Consider the following 12,598-nt stretch of genomic DNA (forward strand, 5'->3'; position numbering starts at 1 on the left):
GTAGATGTGGAAAAAACTTATGGTTGTCTATTTCGCACCTCTGGAATAGGCATTAGGCCACCTGATTTTATGTCCCAATCTGTTAGGCTCCATGTGCGTCAGGCGCCATGTTGACTTGAGCGTCGCTTAGTTGTCCAAGTTGTCGACATAAAATAGGCATTAGCTTCCACAAATGTGCCAGTTTAGCACCTACGTCAGATGTAGGACCTTGAATAAGTCAATTTGTGATGTGCATGTTGCATCTATTTGTACCAGCCCTTGAGCAGTCCAACCACCAGCCCCTAAGGAGACTGCTGGACACAGCTGAAGGGAAGGCTGTTTAATATTTGTTTTTTATCATTGTGTGAACAGGAGGAACAGAAATATTCTTTAGGGAGTTATAATATTTCAGTACACTGCACTGTCTTCATGCTTCCCTCCCCTCCCCCGCTCCCTGGATTTCCTGTCCCCATTTCCCCTCCCCATCCCACAACCTCATGTAGTTGGCTTCAACACAGTGCTGACCAATTTCCCCTACTCTCTGACCAGAGTGTGGTTTGATCATTCTGTTGACTTTGTGCCTGTTTTGGATGCAAGTCAAAAATCTTTCCAGCATGTCAAATGTTTTCCCATCTACTGAGTGAGTATGTCCCGCACATCACACAATGATGTGCTTCATTTAATTCTCAATCCGGAAAGAGTTGGATGATCTCAAATAGGGTGATGCATGCTGCCTCAGTACCTCCTGGTAGTGGCAGATAGGTTGTCCAGGGTTCCTGCTCATGCAAGTGCACACATGTGACTGTTGGGATGAGAGCAGATGCAAACTCATTGTGCCGTCTCCCTATGTGTGTCAATTTACAGCCCATAAATGAACATCCAAGAATGCATATGTATTCTGGCCACTTACACAAAGTGAGTGGGCAGCATGGTGGCACAGTGGTTAGCACTGCTGCCTCACAGCACCAGGGACCCAGATTTAATTCCAGCCTTGGTTGACTGTGTGGAGTTTGCACATGCTTGCGTGAGTTTCCTCTGGTTGCTCCGGTTTCCTTCCACAGTCCAAAGAGGTGCATGGTGGGTGCATTGGCCACGCTAAATTGCCCCGTAGTGTCCAAAAGGCTAGGTGGGGTTACGGGGATAGGGTGTGGGTCTAGGTAGGGTGTTCTTTCGGTGGGTCGGTGCAGACACGATGGGCCGAATGGCCTCCTTCTGCACTTCAGGGACTCTATAATGTTATTGAGAATCCTGCTTGTACCTGCAGAACCAGATGCTAGCAAGGAGCTTTGTGCCTTCAGGAGAAGAAAGGGAGAGAGAGGAACTTGGCAGAAAGGATTTTTAAAAATGACCTTATCCAAGGATCTTGAGGCCTTGTCAACAGAGGCTGTTTAGCACAGGGCTAAATTGCTGGCTTTGAAAGCAGACCAAGGCAGGCCAGCAGCACGGTTCAGTTCCCGTATCAGCCTCCCCGAACAGGCGCCGGAATGTGGCGACTAGGGGCTTTTCACAGTAACTTCATTTGAAGCCTACTTGTGACAATAAGCGATTTTCATTTTCAGTACTGGATTAAGGTGCAGAACTGGTGCCAAAAACGGAAGGTAAGACTGTTTCTCAACAAAGGAGAACAACTGAACAAGAAACAATGAAAACTTTGAACGTAAATATTATAAACCTTAATTTCACCTAAGGGGCGTCATTCTCCGACCCCCCGCCGGGTCGGAGAATGGCCGTTGGCCGCCGTGAATCCCGCCCCCGCCCCCGCCGAAGTCTCCGAAGGGAGAAAAGTCGGCGGGGCGTTAATGGCGCCGCTGCCGCGGAGAATGTCACGGGTCTGCGCAAGGCAGCCGGTTTTCGGCCTGCCGATATTCTCCCTTCCGGATGGGCCGAAGTCCCGTCGACGTGATGACCGTTCACGTCGACGTGAATCAAACCTCCTTTTCATCGGCGTGACCCGGTGCTCCAGGCTCACGCCGACCAGCGAGGAGGTGAGTGACGGCCTGGGGGGTTGGCTCTGGGCAGGAAATGGCGTGGCCGCAGACTGATTGCGTGAGGAGAGGTGTGTCTCGGCTTGTGTGTGTGTGTGTGCGGCGGGGGAGGGGTGGTTAGAGTAGGCTGGGCTCCGGGGGAGTGCCGGGAGGGGGTCCGTGCTGGGGTGGAGGTTGGGGGTTGGAGGGGGTCCGTGCCGGGGTGGAGGTTGGGGGGGGTCCGTGCTGGGGTGGAGGTTGGGGAGGGGGTCCGTGCCGGGGTGGAGGTTGGGGAGGGGGTCCGTGTCGGGGTGGAGGTTGGGGGGTTGGAGGGGGTCTGTGCCGGGGTGGAGGTTGGGGGGGGGGTCCGTGCTGGGGTGGAGGTTGGGGGGGTCCGTGCTGGGGTGGAAGTTGGGGAGGGGGTCCGTGCTGGGGTGGAGGTTGGGGGGGGGGTCCGTGCTGGTGTGGAGGTTGGGGAGGGGGTCCGTGCCGGGGTGGAGGTTGGGGGTTGGAGGGGGTCCGTGCCGGGGTGGAGGTTGGGGGGGGGGGTCCGTGCTGGGGTGGAGGTTGGGGAGGGTCCGTGCTGGGGTGGAGGTTGGGGAGGGGGTCCGTGCTGGGGTGGAGGTTGGAGGGGAGTCCGTGCTGGGGTGGAGGTTGGGGGGGGTCCGTGCTGGGGTGGAGGTTGGGGAGTGGGTCCGTGCTGGGGTGGAGGTTGGGGGGGTCCGTGCAGGGGTGGAGGTTGGGGGGGGGGTCCGTGCTGGGGTGGAGGTTGGGGGGGGGTCCGTGCTGGGGTGGAGGTTGGGTGGATCCGTGCTGGGGTGGAGGTTGGGGAGGGGGTCCGTGCCGGGGTGGAGGTTGGGGGGGGGGGTCTGTGCCGGGGTGGAGGTTGGGGGTTGGAGGGGGTCCGTGCCGGGGTGGAGGTTGGGGGGGGGTCCGTGCTGGGGTGGATGTTGGGGGGGGTCTGTGCTGGGGTGGAGGTTGGGGAGAGGGTCCGTGCTGGGGTGGAGGTTGGGGGGGGGGTCCGTGCTGGGGTGGAGGTTGGGGGGGGGTCCGTGCTGGGGTGGAGGTTGGGGGGGGTCCGTGCTGGGGTGGAGGTTGGGGAGGGGGTCCGTGCTGGGGTGGAGGTTGGGGGCGGGGGGGGGGTCTGTGCTGGGGTGGAGGTTGGGGGGGATCCGTGCTGGGGTGGAGGTTCGGGGTTGGGGGGGGGTCCGTGCTGGGGTGGAGGTTGGGGAGGGGGTCCGTGCCGAGGAGGGTGATGGGAGGGCAAATGAGTTGGTCCACCTGGCCAGGTGCCAGCCTCCAACAGTTGGACCCATGCGGTCCATGCCACCTGGCTAGAGGGAGGAGGGGATATGGGCAATTATGACATGTCGTCGTTCCCCTCCCCCCCACCAGGCCGTCATGTTTTCAGATCATCCAGCGATGTTGGCCGCCGTGGTGGCAGCCGCTCATGTCTATGTTGCCCTGGATGAGGAGGAGGAGGAGGAGGAGGAGGAGCGTGCCAGAGAGGCGGCGCAGGCTGCTGCAGAGGGGCAGGCGGCAGCCGCCCAGGCTGGCGGACACCTGACCGACAGGACGAGGAGGGGGAGGAGGACGTCGCGGCCCCACGGCAACGGAGGCACCCGAAGGCGCCCCGTGTGTACCGGCCCCAGCAGTCATACCAGGACCTCACGGACCGGGAATGCAGGAGGAGACTCCGGATGAGCCGGGAAACCGTGGCACACATCTGCCACCTGCTGGCACACCTGTCACCGCGTGGCACTGGCGGGGGACACCCTCTCCCCGTGTCCGTCAAGGTTACGGTGGCCCTGAACTTTTATGCAACGGGGGTCATTCCAGGCACCAAGTGGGGACCTGTCCGGCATATCACAGACATCGGTGCACCGGTGCATCCGGGCAGTGACAGATGCCCTTTATGCCATGGCGCACCGCTACATCCGCTTCCCCGTGGACCGGGCCAGCCAAGATGCCCGGGCCGTGGGCTTCTCTGCCGTGGCCGGGTTCCCCATGGTCCAGGGCGCGATCGATGGGATGCACGTCGCCGTGCGGCCACCTACAGATAACAGGGCCGTGTTCACTAATAGGAAGGGGACCTACTCGATGAACGTACAGGTGGTCTGCGACCACCGCATGATGATCCTGCACGTCTGCGCCCGTCACCCAGGCAGTGTACACGACTCATTCGTGTTGTCACGGTCATCCATCCCCGGCATGTACGAGGGACGCCGTCCCCGGCTGAGGGGCTAGTTGCTGGGCGACAGGGGCGACCCATTGCGATCGTGGCTGATGACGCCTATACGGAGGCCACGCAATGAGGCGGAGAACCGCTACAATGATGCCCATGTAGCGACAAGGGGAGTGATCGAGAGGTGCTTTGGCGTGCTGAAGATGCGTTTCAGGTGCCTGGATCTCTCTGGGGGCGCCCTCCAGTATCGGTCAGATAGGGTCGGCCGCATCATTGTGGTGTGCTGCGTCCTGCACAACATAGCCCAGCAGAGGGGCGATGTGCCGCAGGCAGAGGAGGGCAGAGTGGAGGAGCAGCAGGAAGAGGCACAGTCCTCCCCAGATGAGGGGGGATGGGGGCAATGGTCAGGGCAGACGGGGGTAGACAGAGGCGGGTGGCTGTCCACCGTTACCGGCTGGCCCAGTGGGCATGGGACAGACTGATAGACGCCCGCTTCACTGACTAGATGGGCGTGGGAATCGGGTAGTATGGCCACAGACCGCACACCATGGCAACAGCCGACCACCCACACCCCCCACCCATCCACCCACCCAGCACCCTCACCCCCCTCCCCAACCCCACCCGCATGCACACCACCCCCCCCCCCCCCCCCCCCCATTGCCGATCCACCGGCGGCACAACGGGCCGGGCTCACACAGTTGCGGGTGGACGCGTGTCTATCGCAGGCCATGGAGGATGATGACAACCTGCCGTGCGATGAGCTCCTGGCTCTACATCGTTGGACTATGTCTGACCCATGGCCACAGTACCACCATCCACCCGGACCATCCCTGCATGCGGCTGTGACACTGCAGCGCACGGTCCCGTCCTCTGCCCGGGTGATGTTGATGGCGGCCCAGGGGGAACCAGGCCTGCAGAGACTGGGCTATGGCCTGCTGAGTCTGGGCCATGGCCTGCTGAGACTGGGCTATGGCGTTGAGCGCCTCTGCCATCTGGCGCTGGCACTGGCTCATGGCCTCCTGTGAGAGGGCAGCCATTTCCTGGCCCACAGACGCCGCCTGCACGGAAGGCCCCAGGCCTCGCAAACCGTTCCCCATGTCTGACACCGTCGAAACCATTGCCTCCACCACGGACGCCACCCGTGCGGTGTCAGCCTGGGTGGCACGCATGACCGGGACCACTCCCAGCTCCTGGACGCGGGGTGGACTCCTCCACCTGCGACCGCAGCCGCCGCAAGCCGCCCGTCACCCTCTTCGCTCGTCTCCGGGTCGGTGGTTGCATCGGATCTATGTGTGGGTGTGGTAACTGCAGGAACCCGGGATCCATCTGGGCGGCAGATGTTCGCTTGGGCTGGGCTGCCCTCCGACCGCCCGGCTCCTCTGCTGCTCCTACCTCCACCTGCTGTACCGGGACGGCTGTGTTGTGCGCACCAGTGAGTGTACCAGACGCCTCATCACTAAAGTGCCCAACCGTGGTGAGTGTTTCTGCGATGGTGGAGGATGTTGGTGACAGCAGTGGCGTTGTGTCGTGCTCTTCGTCCCACTCTGACTCCATGGCACTTTGGGGTGGGGGTTCGTCTCCACCCATCCACTCTGAGTCACTGTCTGGTATTTCGTCTTCCCGGGTAGGGGTGTCCTGGGTAGTGCTGTCCCGGGTAGTGCTGTCCCGGGTAGGGGTGTCCTGGGTAGTGCTGTCCCGGGTAGGGGTGTCCTGGATAGTGGTGTCCTGGGTAGTGGTGTCCTGGGTAGTGGTGTCCTGGCTCGGATGTGACGGGGGTCCTGTGGCTGCCCCCCTCATCGCTGGGTGGTCGCTCCCGCACGTGACGGGGGCGTCGTCTCCCTGTTGCTCCAGGTCTCTCCGTCTCCCGTGGTGTGCGAGGGGCATCCTGCGGGCGTCGCATGCTGGAGGGTCCGGGTCTCTCCATCTCCCGTGGTCTCCGAGGGGCATCCTGCGGGTGTCGCATGCTGGAGGGTCCGGGTCTCTCCGTCTCCCATGGTCTCCGAGGGGCATCCTGCGGGCGTCGCATGCTGGAGGGTCCGGGTCTCTCCGTCTCCCGTGGTCTCCGAGGGGCATCCTGCGGGCGTCGCATGCTGGAGCGTCCGGGTCTCTCCATCTCCCGTGGTCTCCGAGGGGCATCCTGCGGGCGTCGCATGCTGGAGGGTCCGGGTCTCTCCGTCTCCTGTGGTCTCCGAGGGGCATCCTGCGGGCGGTGTGCATCTGCATCGATGGGTGCCTGGACGTTTGGTCCTGCGATACACAATGAAGCATGCATGGTTAGACATCAGACAGTGATCAGGTGATACGGGGGAGGGAGATATAGGGGAGGGGGGATATGGGGACGGCCTGTCGGTGGCTCACTTGCTGGTGGGCCCCCGACCTCTGCATCAGCAACCTCCCGGTCCTCAGGTCCGCCAGCCAGTTCCAGGGCCCTTTCCTCGTGTATGGTCAGTGGCCTCTCATCAGCGGGCCCTCCTCCAGTCCTCACATGCTCCCTATTGTTGTGTGCGCGCTTCTCCTGTGGGGGGGGGGGGGGGGGGTGGTGGTGGCAGGGGTAAAAGGCAACAGTGTTAGGCAGGTATATGATGAATGCACGCCATCGGTTGCGCGTGCATTGCAGAGGTTAAGGTTAGGGCTGGATTCACTTGGGGATATGGGGGATATGGGGGAGGGGGGGTATGGGGGAGGGGGGGATATGGGGGATATGGGGGAGGGGGGATATGGGGGAGGGGGGGATATGGGGGATATTGGGGAGGGGGGATATGGGGAGGGGGGGATATGGGGGATGTGGGGAGGGGGGGATATGGGGGATGTGGGGAGGGGGGGATATGGGGGGAGGGGGGGATATTGGGGGAGGCTCACCCTGCCTGCTCTGACGAGGTCGTTCACCTTCTTGTGGCACTGGGTGCCTGTCCGTGGTGTCAGGGCCACAGCGGTGACGGCCTCTGCCACTTCCCTCCACAGACGCCGGCTGTGGCGTGGGGCAACTCTGCGGCCGTGCCCGGGATACAGGGCGTCCCTCCTCTGCTCCACCGCGTCCAGGAGCGCCTCCACATCGCGTGACTCGAACCTCGGGGCTGAGCTGCGGCCAGCCATCCAGTCGGGTGTTGCGGTCGGGTGTTCCGGTCGGTTGGGGGGGAGCTGTGCGGCCTTATGAGCCGTCACGCCGTGCAGCGCATATGATGCTGCACGGCGTGAACCACTGCGCAAGCGCGGATCCCGTTACGTCGCTGCTAGCCCATTTCGGGCCGGAGACTATCGTCCCATTTTTATGACGTGACGCAAGTGGGATTTGCGCCGTTTTTTGCGCCGATCGGCGGACTTTCCGCCGATAACGGAGAATTTCGCCCCAGATTAGAAAAAGGCTCTCCGACAGACTGTTGTGAAGCTATTTCAAACTCCTTGAGCAGACATAAAAAAGCATCTTAAGCTCTTTCTATTCATTGCGTTCTGCTTCCAAACTTAGCCTTTTCGCCATAACGTTTCTTATATTTATCTGTTTCATGCGCATTTTTCATATGTACTTTCTTTCCAAGCTCATTGGGGCTCAGGGCCGTAGGAACTGCTGGTCACCGGACGGACACTTTAAGTCAGGTAATTATTTCTGGCTGTCGCTTCCAGTTTTAGCAAACTGTTTTTGGACAAGCCAGCCGCACATTTTAAGGCTGCAGCCGCCTCCAAGATTTCATAATAGAGGTCAGGAAGAATCAATGGTTCAAAAGATGGTTGTGAATCTAACAGAGATTTCAAAAAGATAGATTGGTTGTAAAACAGGCAGTGAAAATATCACTTAAAATAGAGAGCGCAAAGGAAAAGTTAAGTTTATGGAACAGAAAGAGATGACAAGGTAAGTAGAAACCAAAGTGCTCAATGTTTGCAAATTTAAGTTCTTATTTCAGCTGCATTGAGTTAGAATTTTAATTTATAAAAGAGCTTGCATTTATCTAGCGCCTCAGAGTGTTTGTTTTTAACCCGTCTACAGCTGATGGAATGATTTGAAGTCGACTTATTTTTGTAATATAGGGAAGGAGGATTAGAGTGCAAAGTAAGAGGTCCATGGTCACAATCTGATTGGTTTGCACTTCATGTTAGATAGAGAATGAGGGTGAAGTAAATTGAGGAGGGACGCAATGCAAGAACATACTGACACCACTCCCCGCCCCCCCCCCGCCCCCCCCCCCCCCCGCCCCCCCCCCCCCCCCCCAAATATTCCCAGTAACACCAGCTGCAAGAGATGGGCACACATGAGTCTCTGGGCTCATTAGACTCATGTGTGCCCATCCCGCTGATCCTGCTCTGTTCCCAATGACCATATGTAATGCTGTATTGCAAGAAAGGGGAAAGAATGTCAGGTGGTTGTGTTGCACTGTGCATGGGTATGATTCTGCCATAGCTGAATAAGTATACCAACATGGAGATTATATTAGAAGATATGTGAGGGTTGGTGGCATATCTGAATGTTAGGCCTGACTCTTGACTTCCAGACACTTCTGATGGGTGAGTTGGGAATGTGGCGCATTGAGCAATGTGAGAGGTTGGTGATATGTTGGATGTCAGATGTCCTTTGAGGATGCATTTACTGACCTAGACAGCCTGTATGAGGCCATTGAGCTTCTTGCAGGACTGCTGCCAGGTTCTTGGAGCCAGACTTTAGCAGTTGACCTCCCAGGTATTGGGAGGCACGGTAGCACAGTGGTTAGCACTGTTGATTCACAGCACCAGGGTCCCAGGTTCGATTCCCGCTTGGGTCACTGTCTGTGCAGAGTTTGCACGTTCTTCTCGTGTCTGCGTGGGTTTCCACCTGGTGCTCCGGTTTCCTCCCACAAGTCCTGAAAGACGAGCTTGTTAGGTGAATTGCACATTCTGAATTCCCCTTCTATGTACCCGAATAGGCGCCGTAGTGTGGCGACTAGGGGATTTTCACAGTAACTTCATTGCGGTGTTAATGTAAGCCTATGTGTGACAATAATAAAGATTATTATTATTAGGTAATCTGCTCCCTTTCCTTTCTGAGGAAAAACCTTGAGGGCCTCCTGGCCTCCATTGAAATGTGGCCACTCTGCTGCTGTCACCATCCATCACTAAGACCTCCAGCGCCTCATCTGTGAACCTCGGAGCCCTCTCTCGGCCCTGGTGCTTCATTTTCCCAGCTGCCAGTTGCACTATTGAACAGTCAGCAGCAGCCTCTTCCCAGTAAGTGCAGATCCCCTTTAGGTGGCGCAGTTTAGGATGTACAGGTGAGTTCAAACACGTTAGTCACGCCCACTACTCACCCTGCTGTTCAGCATCCAGCCAGCCAGAGATGTGGGCCATGCTTGACTGAATGCAACTATCAGTGCAATGAGGAAGAAGTGTGAAGTTTACAACCTGCTTACCTCAATGTCACCAGGTGTAGTCTGCCGAGGAACCACAACCCCTGTACCCAAAAATAGGAGGAAACAATTTTTTAGCTATATGTGTCCACATTTCTAGATGGGGCCTTGAACACATAGCCTCTCATGAAGAGGTGAGTGCTGACTTGGAGTCAAGCATGGCGCAAAAAGGTTTTCGCAATGCTGAAGTTTCAACGGGTGCCAGTAAAAATGGTACAGCTTAATTTTGGTTGGGATTTGCTTTTGTATTATTTGAACAGCTGCAGAAGATCTATGAAGGACTGTTCCTTTAACAAATATCCTGTGAAATTATGATCACAAGATGATAGCATTGCTGAAGTAATGACACCTGAAATAAAACAGTGCCTAGGAGTGCAGATGGCTTTATTGGTTTGGAAAAACTATCAGGGGGAAAGATCGTGTCATTTGGGTCTTCGAGGATCTCTTGGGAAAGCCAGAACTCTTGATCAGAGAGACCAGTGAAGCCCATGGTATTAAACTATTTTCAGGGTTACCACAGGTTATGGCAAAACACCTGCTACCTTTAACTCCCTCGTGGAGTCATTGAAAGGTGGTAATGGCTGTCTTGAATGTAGAACTGCATCCTTTATTTATATAGTTTTTGTTTTATCTTAAGACAGTGAAGGTGGAAAAATAATAAAAGCGTCAGTTTAATCTTAAACATTTGCTTGGTTGGCTTCAAGTGAATCAACAATGATTTGGTGATCTTTATTGTCGTCAAAATTCTTACAGTGACCCCACTGTAAGGAACTGCAGGCTAGTTGGTGCACATGTTAGGCATGCAAGCTACTGAGTTCAATGTTGAGCCTCCAGTCAGTCAGAAACATGGGTCATGGTTGACTGAATTCAACAGGACCCCAACCTTAAAATATTGTCTTCCTCTCATGATATCTCATTTCAGAGGGCAGAATTTAATAGAAATGAAACAGAGTCCCTTTTCCGGTGCGTTTATCCGGTGTTTCCTGGAGCTTGCAGTGCCAAGAACGACCCCGCTATTAAACAGACTCTGCTTCTTTTCCGGGCCACAGTGTGGAACGCCTAGTCGAGGCTGTCCTTAGGCTCATTTCCTGCACGAACGAGCTCAGCTCGCCAGTGCAGGAAGCGATCGGGGCAGCATTCTCTGAACCCCCCCACCGCAGCCTCTGGGTACCCTAAAGCCCCCCCACCTTACCAATAAGGGATCCTCGAGCCTACGCATCCCACCTCATAAGATTAGGGCACCCCGGGCCCGATCGCTGGCAGGGGTAAGATGCCACCTGGGCACCTTTGTACTGTCAGCCTGGCACACTGGCAATACCTCTGGCATCCTGGCACTGTTACCTTGGCATCCTGATACTGCCAGGGTGGCACCTGGATGCCTTTTCCAGACTGGCAAGCCGGCATTGCCACAGTGCCTGGGTGGCATTGAGAGTGCCTGAGTACCACCCTGTCCAGAGGCAGACCACCCTGAGTCCTAGAACACCACCTCCCCCCCCCCACCCCCCCCACCCCCTCAAGTGCCGGTTTACCTGCTCCACGTTTGTGCAAACCATCATATTCAAGAGAACCTATCTGCTCACTTGAGTATCTGTGTCCCGCCCATTGATGGCGAGATCCAGATCATGACAGCTCACGAGGCCTGACGAAACTCATTAGACCTCACGAGGCGTGATGAGGCTGGTATATTTCGTGAGAGGTCCTAAGTTAGGCGCGACGAGGACGATAAATCGCACCCAGAATCATTGTGTTGTTGCAAAGCCATGCTTTATGTCAAAAATTACTTTCTGTATTTACAAGCTGAAAACCACCAGTTGAGTTTTAAAAGACTGGAAACAGCAGCTACCAAGATGGATGCTGAGAGTCAGGTGGCCTGAGATCTCTGGAAAGCTCTTAATTAAATAACCATGGATGGGGTGACCCGCCTGAAACAAGCTGAGACAAAAGCCTTTGTGGAATTTACACCTCCTATTGTCCGTGTACTTACAAAACCTGAAAATCCATGGATGTCCAGACGCAATATTTCTGAAAGGGCACTTAGAACAAAGAAGAACAAAGAAAAGTACAGCACAGGAACAGGCCCTTCGGCCCTCCAAGCCTGCACCGACCATGCTGCCCGTCTAAACTAAAATCGTCTACACTTCCAGGGTCCGTATCCCTCGATTCCCATCCTAAAAGAACAAAGGAAAGTTGCAGAGAAACAAGTTTATCATAAGCAGGTGTGAACAGCCACCATGCATTTCCTATTGTGGAGCCATGGCTGCTAACTTCAAATGATTTGGGTGAACAATAGAAGCATTACTCGTGTGATTACATGACCAAACTGACTGAGGGCAATAAATCTTATTACTCCAAGAACCAGAGGGAAACAACCCAATCTAGAATTGAACAGAACAGAAGGTCGCTGATCTCTCTGGCTCTCTGTCTCTCTTGATGTTGGGAAAAGGAGAGCCACGCTACCTCTCCTCACCTGATTGCAACAGTATTAGCGCTCGTTATTCCTGTCTATTGATTCTTCAAGCTCCTGGATGAACATTTTATCGACATTCTTTGAAATTAATTCTTACCGTGACACTTTGTGAACCTCATGTACCCCCTTGGCAACAATTTCATTTTGTTCTATCTAGTGCCTCACTAACCTCCAGAAAACACCTTTTAGAATAGTTTAACTATTTTCAGGGGGTGGGGAAAACTATTCAATAATGCAGGGAGGTGGCACAGTGGTTAGCACTGCTGACTCACAGTGCCAGGGACCCAGGTTCAATTTCGACAATTTCGAAAAACAAATTGCCCCTTAGTGTCCAAAGATGTGCAAGTTATGAGGCGTTATGGGATTGCGGGGAAGGGGCACTGGAGTGGGCCTAGGAGGCGTGCTCTTTCAAACGTTCGGTGTAGACTTGATGGGTTAAGGAAAGCACAGGCAGAAACTGAAAGCATATCAACAACTGACAATTTTGGGGGAGACAGGGTTGATGGGGGTGTGATAAAAAAATTTAGAGGGAGCTTGGGAACAGAGTGAGATCAAGCCAGTCTGTATGAAACTTCGGTGTCACGTTTAGCTTCAAGATGAGCTTCTGACCTCATTTGCATAATCACTGAGGCCT

At 55.7% G+C, this 12,598-nt stretch overlaps 1 protein-coding gene across 4 annotated transcripts in view; it reads left to right on the forward strand.

The window, feature by feature from the left end:
- LOC140399093 (astrotactin-2-like) overlaps positions 1-12,598 on the forward strand; it is a 2,178,011-nt gene that overhangs the window by 1,654,003 nt on the left and 511,410 nt on the right. The gene's annotated exons all lie outside the window — the stretch shown is intronic.

This window comes from Scyliorhinus torazame, chromosome 22 (assembly GCF_047496885.1).
Source record: "Scyliorhinus torazame isolate Kashiwa2021f chromosome 22, sScyTor2.1, whole genome shotgun sequence".
Lineage (NCBI taxonomy): Eukaryota > Metazoa > Chordata > Chondrichthyes > Carcharhiniformes > Scyliorhinidae > Scyliorhinus > Scyliorhinus torazame.